At 37.2% G+C, this 12,417-nt stretch overlaps 1 protein-coding gene across 2 annotated transcripts in view; it reads left to right on the top strand.

Moving 5' to 3' along the window:
* LOC306820094 (ras and Rab interactor 2-like) overlaps positions 1–12,417 on the top strand; it is a 272,812-nt gene that overhangs the window by 143,323 nt on the left and 117,072 nt on the right. The window lies entirely within an intron of this gene.

Here is a 12,417-nt window from a genome sequence, read left to right as displayed (position 1 = left end):
TACCTAAATCCTGTTTACCCCACAAGACAATGTAGATATATGCCCTACAGTAAATAGTGAAAGTCCCATGTTAACATTTTATCAAATAACATTCCTCAGTTAAGCCTCTGCTTGCGTGATTATGTGCCTGAACATGCTGCCTTAGTACTATACACCTACCTATTTTTTCTTCTGCGAGGTTGTCTTCAGACATTCATAACATATAGGTGATGCTGCTGGTGCTGCCCAGGGTAATGATTTTTTTCCTGTCTAATAAAAAACCCTGTCACCTTCAAGTTAAGAGGCAGCCTTTGGCTCCATAAAGTGGCTCTTTCTACAAGTTGTTGCCTACAGTACACGGAACTTAAAACCTGTCTTTATTCATATCCTCCATTAAGGTATTTTTGGCTAATTTAGCAACAAAATGTATTGCTTATTCAGAGTACAGAGCATCAGGAATGTGTTAAAATTGTAGTCAAAAGAAGTATCTTGATTCCCCACCTTCTAAAGTAGATTTCCATTGATACTCAAGCTTTGAATTTATTTTGATTTTTTTTTAATAATTAATTTATTAATTTAATAAATGTTAATAGAGCTGTTGAATTAAACCAAATATGTAAGAGTTGGAAAACCAAACCAACAAGTAAAAACATGTAAATAGCTTCAAAGAACTCAATCTTTTTTATGCATGGCTAGTTCTGCTATAGCGTATCACTAATTTTGTTCTCTTATTTTACAAATATAAACTTAAAAGCTCCAAAGCGGCAAATCACTACAGAAGACTAAGGATATAGTATCATATACAGTATGACTGTAATGACAGAATGAGCAAGCAAACATGGTGATGAAAGCTTTTATGACACACATGAACACGGGTAAACACACAACACAAATGAAATACATAACGTGCTTATTTACTTGTGTTACATGTGTAAATGAAACAATTGAAGATACATAAACATTAAACTACCAGTATGTTAGCTTAGCATACACATTACAGACAATTACTGTAGCATTTTAACAATATCTAGTTGTTTGAGCAGAACAATCTTGCAGTTACATTGCAGCAGTATTAATGAAAGGTATTTCTTGAACATTTTTTACATTCTTGTGAAATCTGCCAATTAACTTTAATTTGGATTTAATAAGAGGTAGAAGAGAAAGTCCAGGTTAATATGTAGCTGAAACTAGCAGCATGTTAGCTTAACAATGCTACATACACTAGAGATGCTTAAGAGTTCAATGGACATCAGGAGTGCACAGGGGTTATCAGACCTCTTTTATCTGACTCTGAAGTGATTGAAGGTACAACTTACTGTTCGAAGTTAGTCTTGTAGAAGTTATTGATTTTGTGACCACTGTGAACGAGAAAAACAAACAATCACTACAAACATTACTCATGTACACTGATTTAGGCCTTTTCAAACCATGTTACCTTTAAAGAGAGCCTCTTTTACAGATGAACAATGAATAGACTACTGTATAAAAGTCTTTTATTTTTATTTTTTATTGATGCTTAATTTACATCCAGTTGTAGGCGGAAACTACTGTTCTGCAATTTGCAAAAGCCAATCCTTAAAATGTTTTCACCAAACTTAAATTGCAGCATTGTCACTGTATAAGCATTGACATTTCGTCAGGTTTTACTGCTTTTACTGTAATTGTGCACCAATTTTATATTTGAAAAAGTATGTTGTAACTCTTACCTTTACCAACTCCTCCTGAACTTGCAGTCTGGGCTGTATTTAGGTTATCCATCCAACACTACCTGTTCAAAGAAAGACCCATACGTTTTACTTCTGGAAAGTATAGATTATGAATAGCTAAAACTAAGCATACAGGTAGGTAGATTTTCATGTATTCTCCAGGAATGGTGTTATACCCTCAGGAACTACTTGCAGCCCTTTTGAACACATCTTTTTTTTTTCAATTCATGTGGTCATATTTCATCCTTTGTAGCCAAGTCTTTTTAGAATCAAGCATGCTTTTGATTTACAGTGTTCACCTGAAGCTATATAGAAAGGGCGTAGCCCTTTGTTCACTTCATGAATATGACTTTGCTTCTTACAAAAGGCATATACAGTGTGCAGGCAAATCACTACAGAAGACTCAGGTTTCAGTCATAACTGCAAGAGCTGACATTAAATATTTGGCCAGCGGTCACACAGTTGGATTGAACCTATAACGACGTGTATAGACTCAAAGAAGAGACACAGGCTGACATGAGCTATTTCATGTTATCTACATTTCATTCAGCATTTGCTTATATCCAAAACAGTGAACATCAGAGATAAAGTACAACACAAGCAAGGATCTAGAAAGGAGGAATCAACTTCAGAAAGTGATAAGTGCTGTATGTACAAATGTAATAGGCTAATAACAGCCACACAATTATAATCCATGTTTTGGGACATTTTTCTACAGTTATTATATTGTTGGGTTTTGTGTTTCCTTTTTTTTAATCTAAAGCATCAACTCTCCACTGGTGGGTCTGGACCCAAAAGTGGGCAGTAGAGCCATTTTCATTGGGTCACAAATGTGTGTTTGAAGAAATATTGTGTTAAAAGTCAGTGAAGGGGGACGCAGATGGACCATGTACAGAGGCTATAGTCCTCTAAGTGGGCGGCCCAGGTTAAAGTCCCAACTGTGTCTCCTTTCCTGTATATCCTAACCAGTGATCTATCTGAATAAAGCCCCAAAAGATGTTGTTTTAAAGTGTGTGAAGCACTTTTAAACATATTTGATTTTTTCGGTTGCTTATTTCTGTCAAATGTTTTGTGTCAGCTGACATCTGAACTGCACAATTTTTTATTAAATAAATGTGTTTTTAAAAAAAAGAGTAACCAGAGTCATACAGTCTGGTTGAGAATGACCGATTTAAAGCACCTTTAAGCAAAATGAGTGAAAACCAAAAGTTCATAAGGACTTTCAGTTTAACTCAAATTCAAGACCAACAGGTGTTTATGAAATTCTTTCAGTGAAATTATGTCAGTGTCACGTGTTATGACTGGTTGGATGGGGTCGTAGAATACGCTGCTGTCTGTCAGTGTTACCACTGGGGGGTGCTACAATCTCAAGTTTAAACACAGTGGCTTTAAAAAGCTTTACATCTCTATTTTTTACTAAAAGACATTAATGGTCTGTAAAAAAAAAAAAAAAAAAAAAAGCCTAGCACAGCGAGCAATTCCAACTGTAGACATCATTGATCATGAAGTTCTTCAAATCAACAAAGAATTAATCCTTTTTTATTGGCTTTCTCTTTTTTGTGTTCTTTACAGAGATCCAACATTAATCTGATTTATTTTACCTGCAAACATGGTGGGGACAAATTTCCTTTGGGCAGAAACCAACCAGATGCAAGTTCAACTCTTCTGCAGCAACAGTTCTAAATACCTTTCTCCAAAATCCTTTAGCATATTTTGAATATGACACAAGATGGAAGGGAATTTATTAGCAGTATATATAACATGAAAACAAATAAAAACACACATTTATAACTAATAAACGGCCCTTTAAAATATCCTCCAGCGGGATTAAATAATATTTTCATGTTACATTTTCAAATCTGTCACTCTAATGCATTGTGCTTACATTTTGCATTTTTTAATAAATAATATGAGGATGATGATAAGAAGGCATATTTCACACTGAGGCAGTTAGTTGCCTGAGGTGACAGATTCTACGTAATCAGCTTTAAAAAAGTAAAAGGAATCCTCCAGCAATGTCACCCATACACTGCACCACAAAAATAAACAAAAACGAGCACACAATCATTAAATGGAAGTTTTAGACGTAGATGAGCAGGTATAGCTCACATCTAAAGATAAAGATGAAGTTAATCTTAATTGTTCCTCCAGTGAAAAATAACTTGATGTGGATGTTACTTTTTAAATCTTCTTCCTTTTACACACTTTTTTCTCCATTGATAGCGTTCATGCATCTATAATTCCATTCCCTCAAGCAACTTGTTTTTACCATGTACAGTTTTGAGGAATTGATCACTTATACGTTTCACAAATGTTTGTCATTGTATATGCCTAACGCATGTCTAAAAACAAAACTATAGCAATCTTTAATTTACAACCCTGATGTGTACAGCACAGATGTGTAAGAAAGAACGATAGACAAATGGATAGATGAAGCACCGTTGATTCCATAATAAATAAATACTCACAGAGAATTTTCCTTATCTTTTAAATCATTTGTGCATAAAATAGTCCATTCCCACCTGAATGTCCTCAAGCAGTAAATCCTTGATCACTTGGTTCTCCTCACCACATCACATGTATGAAGTCCAGGGGCTTGCAGGTATACATGCTGTGCCAGGGACTCGAGTTTATGTATTAGTTTTGTGTGACTCACAGCTTCAGCCGACAAGTTCCAACAAAGTGAGGGGCTGTGATTCCAGCCTATGACAGACAAATTGTTCAGACAGAGGAGGAAAAACAGCCTTAGGCTCAGTGAATGAATGAGTTAAACACTATTATTAAAAAGTAAAACTGATTAGACAACATGTTGCACTACTGTATTACTATTACTGTGATTTGTTTCAGCTACAACTTTATCATTATCCTGAAGGGACATGCTTGTTTTAGATGTTACATTAGGTGAACACGCTTTGTGACTGCAAGTCATAAATAAACAAAAGAATTTGACCTTGAACACTAAACAGTAAGAATCATTAAGAAGTAAAAGTGAAAACATTGCTTTTGAAATGTGAATAAAAAGCAAAGATCCATTGAATTAATTATTGAAAGAAAATCTTTTGCAGCCAATTTGTGTTTATAGACATATCTTTCTTTCTTGTTAAATCCAAACTTGTGAGTTAACTGCTGGCATCAGGTACAGAAATGTCTAAGAGAAGGGTCAGTTGTGTAAGTGATTCACATAAAACCCTAATAAATCAGAAGCTTCCATTGTGAAGTTTAAATATTGAAATGTGAAGACTTTGTTTACATTGTTTTGGATTTTCAGCGGCAGTGAGGCCTGACGTGCACACCGAGCATGACACCCGTCGGATTTAATCATGTCAGAACTGAGAAATTCTACTTCAGCAGGCAGAGGGTAAAATCTGTTTATATGTATTGACATACATTTAAAATGATAAAACAGAGCAGCAGTAAAAACATACAAACTAAAGAACAGATCAAAGGCAAGATGATGAAAGACTGATCTGACAACAGCACGACAAAGCCACAACTCTGACATGGTCTAAACTCCCGACTACCTCATTGCAGTCTTTTTTACATTAAATGTTATTTTTTCTTTATTTTATTAAACATTTTACACATTTTAAACCCTTTACAGTCCCTTCAGTACTGGCTAAATACCAGTTATATAGGGAAAGAAGGGTAAATTACTGTGTAATAACAGTTACAAACAAGGAGGTAAATTTTTAAAAGCTACAGCTAAATTACTTAAAAGCTGTCCCTTATGTAAATGGTAAATGGACTTGAGCTTGTATAGCGCTTCTGACTCCTCAAAGCGCTTTTACACCACATGTCACACATTCACAACAGTTCACACACTGATAGTAGTGGTTGCTATGTAGAGTGACCATCAGAAGTAACTAATCCCATTCATACGCATTCATACATGGAAGACGAAGAAGAGCAACTCGGGGTTGACATGTTTTCTTTTTTTTTGGAAACTCTATTTATCCCCGTGGGGCAATTAGGGCACCAAGCGTTCGACCGCAGGAGCAGCAAACTGTACACCCTGACAGAGCAGGGGGAGCAATTCAGGGTTAAGTGTCTTGCCCAAGGACATGTTGCTTGCAGGAGCTGGGGATCGAACCCTCCACCTTCCGGTTGAGAGGCGATGACTCTATAAATTGAGCCCAATGTAGGCCTATTGGGTAAAAAGAGGATAAAGAAAATAGTTGGTTAAAGTTACCGATATGAAGGTAAAATTGCAGCTGAATTGAGTAGAAAAATCTCGACTATCAACTCTTAATTGAGTTTTTTTTTAGAAAGGGCTGCCTTGGTATTTGTTGTGATTTACCATGTTAAAATATACAATAAACAAGTGCTTCTCATGGCTTCTCATGTAACTGAGAAGGACTTTGACACTGAGCAGAAAAAAATGCTTTGTTTTGCAATAATTACTTTTTAGTTGGTTAGCAAGCATTTACTTCTCCCGTGGTTTTTACTGATAACTTCATCAGTAACACTCTTATCACAAGACTGTCAACTGAAGTCATGCAACCCCTGGCTGTAACATGATAAAAGATTTCCCAGCTTGACATCAATAAAGTACAACTATCTCTGTCTGCCAAGCAAGAAGTTGCATTTGGCTCACATATTACGTGCCTGCAGCACATTAACATTGGCCAGGGCAGGGGCATAAAGCCTAAAACTTCTGCCAGGAAATAAACAGTAAATCAATAAATTAATCAATGCACTTTGCTGCTGTGTGCTGTTAACCAGAGCTTTTAGTTTGAGCCAAAATCCTGGACAGTCTGTAGCTGTGAGACTGAACCAAAACAATTTATTAGTAGGCCTTAAAACAATGTGGTGAAGATTTATTGAACACTTTGAGTAATTTCAGAGGAACTGCAGAGTTTGAAAAAAAAAAAAAAAAGAAACTTAGTTGCAAGATTTATTTTCATATTTTAGTAGGCCATTAACACATTATCATTAGCATTTCTCTTTCTGCAGGCAAAGATGTTCATGATATCAGGATCTTTTTGGGCATGAAGACCACCTATATTTTAACCAGGAAAGACAAATAAATGATCCAAAGATGAAAGTTTTATTTACATATGTGATATTGAATGATTGTCAGAGAATCTTTGGCGTTTGAACTGAAGTGAGACAGGGTGATTGAAGTGAGACAGGGTGATTTTAATTTTTTTTAAAACTCTATTTATCCCCATGGGGCAATTAGCGCACCAAGCGTACGACCACAGGAGCAGCGAACTGCATACACCCTGACAGAGCAGGGGGAGCAATTCAGGGTTAAGTGTCTTGCCCAAGGACACATCGGACATGTTGCTCGCAGGAGCTGGGGATCGAACCCTCGACCTTCCAGTTGAGAAACGATGACTCTACCCACTGAGCACAGCCGCCACAGCAGCCGACAATTGAAGACGTCTGTAAAAGGTGTTCCGGCCAAAAGAGTCCCTGGGGAAAGAAAAGAAGAAAGAAGGTTCCGGCCCAATGAGGACCAGCTGGTATAAAAGCAGCGCACTCACTCTGCCAGGGGGAGGGTAGGGTGAGGTGCTGCGGGGCATGCTGTGGGGCATGCTGCCAGGCATGTGTTTTTAAAATTGTTTTTTGTTATTTTGTAAATAAATTTCACCTGGGTGCACATGAAGAAGCCTCAGCTCTACTTTGTCCTCCAGAAACGCAGTCTAGGCTCTCCGTGACCTGACGAATGTCACAATTGGGTTGCAACAAGATCAATCCCCCATAGAGTCCAGACACTGGTGGTGGAGGTCTTAGAAGATGATGTTGTCTGGGTTGACGCCATTAAGAAGTTGAATGAACTGTGAAGACTGGAAGACATCTGAGGCAGACTGTGAAGACTTGGCTTGACCGAGCGATGGCTGATGCTGTGATTTGAGGTTGATGGGTTGAAGAATGTGATGGAAGAGAAAGCCATTTTTAAACAAGACAGAATCAATGTGACAGGCTAACGATGAGGGAGTGGAGCAGAGCTATTACATAGATGTGACCAGGTGATGAGAACAACTGATTATAAGAAAATGAGCGAGCATGCTTGAAGGAGCGATTTGACATGGTAATAAATTAAACAATAGAACAAGCATGCATATAGTTTTCTTGACTGAACTTTTGCGTGTGAGGTGTGAATGTTGGCCTGACGCCTGGATACCTGTCACTCAAACACTACAAATCTGGTGCATTTAAGAAAATATATCCAAGGAGATAAGCTTACACACCATTCAAATAAATCCCATGATGAAGTGAGATCTTCCAGTACAATCACATCTGGTGCTTGAACAAGTCTGAAACCATCACACATAAAACTTATCTGGAATAAATTCTTCAGTGACACAGACGCTTTTCACAAGACATGCTCCAAATAGCAGGTATGAAGTAACAACATGGCATTGTGTTTTTTACTTCTTGCTTATCTCAACTTTACAACTTTGCTCACAGAGTCACTTTCACTTAACTTTCAAGGGTCAGGCAGCCTTGTTTTCCATTTTCAGACTGCTTTAAAAAGAAACAACAACAACAAAAAGCACAGTTCAAGGGGAGAGAAATGAGTGACACACCTCACGGCTAAACAGTATTAGTCAGGTATGCTCGAGCGCTGGCAAGTGAGGATCTTCACCAGCAGGCTTCAGGGCTGTAAGAGGAGGGATAAAAAATAATGGCCACATGTTTCAAATCAAACCCTATTGGGTAAACAGAACTGATGACCAATAAAATACTCTTGTGAATTAAATGAACCTAATTACAAATAAATCCAATTTCTCAAACTCTGACAAATACCTCAAGGTGCATAAAGAATACAAACATATCCAAATCCTGTTAAAAACTCCTTAAACACAAGTGAACTTTGAAAGGATTTTGAAACTGATGTTATTAATAACTGAATAAAAAGTCTAAAGTGTTTTCAAATTAATGTTGCATATAAACCCTGCTGCAGTATCATGGTGAACAATTTACACTACTTCCTTGTGAATCATAACTTCAGACTGTTGTACCGGCAACCAGCCAAGCACAGGTGTTTCATAGCATCTGTTTTTTTGAAATATGTTTGTGAAACATTTTTAGTAGAAATTGTGAATGACTCATTGTTGGCTGGCTATAAATCCTCCCACGCATCTTAAATAGCCTTTTTCAAATTCCTCATAACACAGATGTCTCAAAATTGACCTTTTACAAAAGTGTTTCCTGAGGTGCAGGCCCCTTAGGACATTTGTATTTTTCTTATCTTCAACAACTTAAAAGTAAAGTAGTGCAATGAAAGTGGTCCCTATAGTAAAGGTGCTGTGGTGGTAAAAACTACAGTTCCCAGCAGGACAATAATGTACGTTAGACTAAAATATTGTTGGTTTGTTTGTTTGCCAGATATCACATAAAATTGTATACACTCTGCTTCAAACTCAGTGACATGGAGGGATTTAAATGTATGGGCCTACAGTAGCAGTGACATTCAACAAAAACCTATTTTTTGAAAGCTATTCCAATGAAGAAGTGTCTTAAACCTGCATTTTGTCTACCACCAGCAAGGGTCAAAAATATTACCAGAAAATTCAAGTACGTTTGATTGAGTTGAGAAAATGACCTAACTTCAGACAACTTTAAAATTATGGATTTCTTTAGCTCTAATAATCATTGGAAATATTTGATGTAATGTTAATACTTGGTCACAGTGAACGTGCAATGAATTTAGACATGTTAATGTAAACATTGTCATACAACTCTATTGTACTTTTAAGGTAAAAACTTATTGAGATCTAACAGAAACCAAGTCAAATTCAGGTATCTGATCTTAACTTTTTTTAAATGTACTTTAAAAAATAAAATCCATCATAAGTCCTCTGTTTCCACTTGGACCTAATATACTTGATTCTTTAGATATCCCGATTAAAGAAAAAGAAAACACATTTAAGATACCATACATTTCCAGAAAAGCACAAGCCTGAAAGGTTCACACATGTTGTGGTACAGAGGTAATATGTGCTGTTTGAGAATAGCCACAAGGCATGTCAGGTGACAGCTCTGACCTTTATCTTAAGTATCATGACTGGGCTCATAGCTCAGAGAAATAAGAGTGACTCATATCTTATACATTAAGTGCTGATAGGCATGTGCTTCATAAAGGTCAAGAAACACATCTTTAATGTGATTTAATGGGTTTTCAAATCCAATTAGCATCGAACAGAGCAGAACTACATATAACACAAACTGAGGTGCTTTGGATAAAACATACATACTGTAACAGACGTGCATACATAAAAAATACTGGGGGCTGACAGGAAAAACTCCAGGTAAAGTCTAAGTGACAAATTTGGCTTGCTCCTCCTGCAAATTTGGAGTTTTCTGTAATCACTCTATTTAATAAGCCCCCAGTCTCCCCTAACCATGTAAAGATGGCATGATCGCCAGTCTTTTACTCTTTCTCATTTGCATAGCAGGACTTTAGTCTTGTTTTTCTGAAGAGGGTGTAAATGCATGTCCATAACCATTGCAACAAAACAGTCTCATTTATCTTTTTTAATGCTCCGCAACCATTGCTTCTTTTTTTTTTCTTTTCTACCCTCCTACTACTCAGTGTCCGTGTATTTTGCACATTTTTCGAAGCATTTGTTCAAAACATAAAAAATTGTACTAACAAAAACAAACAAAAAATAAAACAAAAAACACGTTCCGGAAATGTTTTTGCTATGCGTGTACTTCCGGGTCGACTGTTATGTCCGCGACCTGTGTGGAGAAGTGAGCGGTCCGGTGATTCATGAACATTTCTGCATTTAGTGAAAGCCAAACACGTTTGACGGGAAAAACAGCAGCCATGCCGATTTTCGATATTCATAAGTTGAACAGAGCAGCGGCTTTTCTTTACGCCTTTGGAGTTTGGACCATGATAGGCTCATTCGCCATGCTCAGATACTCAGGACGTTTTGACTTTATACCAGGTGAGCGAGAATCTACTGTTAACATAGACTGTAAATAATACGACTGTAACAACAGACTGTAAATACTGTAAATAATAAGACTGTAACAACAGACTGTAAATACTGTAAATAATAAGACTGTAACAACAGACTGTAAATACAGTAAATAATAAGACTGTAACAACAGACTGTAAATACTGTAAATAATAGGACTATAACAACAGACTATAAATACTGTAAATAATAGGACTGTAACAACAGACTGTAAATACTGTAAATAATAGGACTGTAACAACAGACTGTAAATATAGGACTGTAACAATAGACTGTAAATATAAGACTAACAATAGACTAAATAATAGGACTGTAACAATAGACTGTAAATAATAAGACTGTAAATACTGTGACTGTGAATTTACAGGTGATAACTTCCATTATCCTGTTGTCAGTTTATCATACTTTTGAAACCAAGCATGGGTACCAGGCTACATCTCTGAAGGCATCAAAACAACCTCTGAAGACTTTAAAAAAGGATTTGGCTGCTCGTTTACAGCAGTGAATTAGCGATTAAATGAAATAATATGAATTTATTAATTCTATTTTGTGCCCAAATGTGTGTTTGCTTTAAATCCGTTAAAACTACATAGTGTTTGGGGCCACTGGTGGCGCAGTGGTTAGTGCGCGCACCCCCATGTATGGAAGCCATAGGCTCAATCTCATGTCCCTTATTTGCACCGAGTGTCCTCCGAGTTGTCTCCTCCACTTGCGTCTTAGGGTGCATCCCAAGTGTCTTATTTGCAGTCTCCTCGGTCCTCGGCCAAACCGGAGTTAGTTCCAAAGCCGCCATGTTGAGGATCGTCCCAAAGCTCTTATAGCGGACAGAGGAGAGAGGATCGAGGAGAGAGGAGGCTGATCCGAGGAGCGATGACCGAGGAGACATGAGAGCTGACTTCACGGAAGTCTTTTCACTGACAGACACGCCCCCTTTTCGTATATCACTCATTGATTGGACGCTGCACAGGATCAGACTTCAGTTAAACTTCTCAACATGAGCAGAGTTTAATACGGGAGAAAAGACGGACATTAAAAAGACGCTAAACGGAGCGTCAGACATTTAAACAGATGATGAACATCAGTGAGTTTGTAAAGAGTCGGTCTGTGATGAGCTGGGATTAAAAAGAGTCTGACATGAAGATTAACAACCAAATATGAAGCTCTATAACTTCTATCAAATCAATACATCCTTCATGTTCTGCTCATCATCCCTCAGACTGTTTGAATGTCTGATGATGATGAGGATGACAGTTTGATGAAGAGGGATTCCGTTTTGTATTCTCACTTATTTATCTTCACAAAGTTTCATCATTTAGATTCTAATCAATCATTTTCAGTATTCCTGACACATAAATATCTGTGTTTATAAAATGCAGAGTTTGTTGTCTAAATACAGGCTAGGTTAAGTCCAAACTGTTTAATAATAATCAATAATTATAGACAATTCAAAATGAAATCTTTTAGTCAGTAGAAACTGTCCTTTTGGTTTGAGTAGACTGCAGGTTGTTCTTCAGATGTTTTTTTTTATCAGGTAAAGACACTAAACACTGTAACTGTGTTTGATTAGAAATAATACAGTGTGTGTGTTTGATTAGAAATAATACAGTGTGTTTGTGTGGACATAAACAGCTGTTCGGCTGATTGACAGCTGAACGTGATCAGCTGATGTCGCGTCATGTGACGCTGTCGAGGAAACGACGTCTCATGTGTCTTAAAGCTGATTTCCTCGGTCCTCTCTCCTCGGCTTCGTTTCCTCCGTTCATCTCTGGTGGGCGGGACTAAGACGCAAGTGG

This window comes from Symphodus melops, assembly GCF_947650265.1.
Source record: "Symphodus melops genome assembly, chromosome: 2".
In the NCBI taxonomy this organism is placed as follows: Eukaryota; Metazoa; Chordata; class Actinopteri; order Labriformes; family Labridae; genus Symphodus; species Symphodus melops.
This window is presented reverse-complemented; position numbering and strand designations above follow the sequence as displayed.